Source organism: Sinocyclocheilus anshuiensis, unplaced genomic scaffold (genome assembly GCF_001515605.1).
Source record: "Sinocyclocheilus anshuiensis isolate Anshui unplaced genomic scaffold, SAMN03320099.WGS_v1.1 scaffold277, whole genome shotgun sequence".
Taxonomy (NCBI): domain Eukaryota; kingdom Metazoa; phylum Chordata; class Actinopteri; order Cypriniformes; family Cyprinidae; genus Sinocyclocheilus; species Sinocyclocheilus anshuiensis.
Genome location: NW_015536463.1, coordinates 924704 through 926983, shown reverse-complemented (window position 1 = coordinate 926983; position 2280 = coordinate 924704).

The window sequence follows — 2280 nt, the reverse complement described above, 5'->3', positions numbered from 1 at the left end:
AAGAGCTCTTTTGTGCGCATGTATGCATTTTTAATGATCCCACACACATCAAACACAAATTTGAACAATTTTGAGACAGCTTGGGGGCTGGGCTACTCTTCCCTCCTCTCCGGGCTGTCAGGATGACGGCTTGGCAGCTGACGGCAGGCGGGAGTCACGGCGCAGGCTCCTCCGCACATCCGGCTCCTGGCAGCAGCGGTCGCGGGCCTGGTGTCCCTGCACTGTGATGAGCCGTGCGCCAAAGAAGACCTCGATGAGGAATGCGGACATTTTGTCGGCATGAGCTCATCACCAGAGTCCTTAAGGTCCACCACTGATAGAGGGCAGACGGACTCATCTGGCATCTAAAGAAAAATGTCATACTCACCTGAACGCTGCAGAGGAGCGGCAATCCACGAACTGTGAGCTGTAATAGTTTATAAGCCATATTCTTAGGTTATTCAACAAAGTGAAGGAGAAGATTCTGACGTAATTGTCGCATGCACCGCATTTTATACTGCCTCTCGAGCGCGTCAGTATTTGCATGCGATTTGCATACTTTGCAATTGTCCAGTCATGTGGACTGGCGTGAGCCAATAGGGCTTCAGGAAAGGTTGGAAGGGAAGGAGTTCCCATAACGGAGAAATGTCTCTGTGATGTCTCGTGAAAGCTCGAGAGGGTACGTCTGTTTTCCGTCTTTTAGTTTTCAAACAGACCGATTCACGGCACAGCACGAGTTTGTAAGCGTCATTACAGTGTAAACTGATAGACATATGGACATACAGAACCATACCTGAAACTAATAAATTCAGTAATATTCCCTCCTCACTTCGGAAACTCTGGGCTTCCACACAGACGCGCACATACATCAACACATCTCCGCATGAGAAGCGTTTATTAGTCGGGGGAAGGGCGGGGTCACAAAATTAAAGATTAGATGCAATAACGCCAGCAGGGGTCACTCATACTTCATTAAATAAATAACAAACAGTTAATTTTGCCCGAAATACATAATACATGAAACAGTCTTAGTGTTCATACACATTGAATCTCTGTGTGTTGGAGATATGATAAAAAAAAAACGAATTATTCCTGTTGTAGAAAACGTTGTGGCACCAAGATAGGCTACTATGAAGGGGGGCCCTTGGTTTTGCTATAGCCCCAGGGCCCTATGTGTTCTTAATCCGGGCCTGACCGTATATTATTATTGTGTTGAATAATTTGTGATGCGGTGAGGGGATATAATTCATTTTCCCAAACTATTAACTATGCGTAATAATTATGGTGGCACAATGGTCATCCTTTGCCTTTCCTGGCCTCAAAATTAAAGTTTAGTGAGGCACATAACGCCAGCAGGGGTCACTCATACTTCATTAAATAAATAACAAACAGTTAATTTTGCCCGAAATACATAATACATGAAACAGTTTTGATGCTATATTATTGATTGTTTATGTTGCTAAGGGTGTTGCTCAGTGATGCACAGAACCCGTTGGGTGAAGCGGTCATAGCCGTGCTGCATAGTGAATAAAACCAAAGACTATAGAATACCCTTAAAGGGACTTTGATAAAACACAGCTGCTGATGACCAATCAGAATCGAGGAATGGAACTAGCTAAATATAGAGACAATAAAAAAATTTAACAATGCGGATTCTTTTTCTTCTTGGTTAAATTAAATATAGAGTAAATAAAAACGTTTGAAGCTATTACACTCTATATTTTAACGATTTTTGATTATTTTTCTTCTAGCTGCAGACTTCCACACTCTGCTTGCCACTTTTGATCTCAAGAGAGTGTTAACTACGGCTACTCACAAATCAGGCAACCAACTGGACCTTATTTACACAGCACACTGCACCACTGATCATGTGCTGGTTACTCCACTGCACACCTCGGATCACTTCCTCCTCACTCTTAACCTCAACATGGTTCCTGACACAACACATACCCCTCCACATGTCATCTTTCGACGTAACCTACGCTCACTCTCACCCTCCCGGCTATCTGCTATGGTTTCATCTTCGCTTCCTCCCCCTAAACAGTTAGCATCTCTTGATGCTAACAGCAACTGATACTTTCTGCTCCACTCTTACATCTTGTTTAGACACTGTTTGCCCCTTGTCTTCCAGGCCAGCCCGTACCACCCCTTCTGCCCCGTGGCTATCTGATGTTCTCTGCGAACATCGTTCTAAGCTCAGGGCTGCTGAAAGGGTGTGGCGCAAATCAAAAAATCCTACTGACCTTAATATGTATCAGTCACTCCTCTCTTCCTTCTCTGCTAATGTCTCCACTGCTAAAA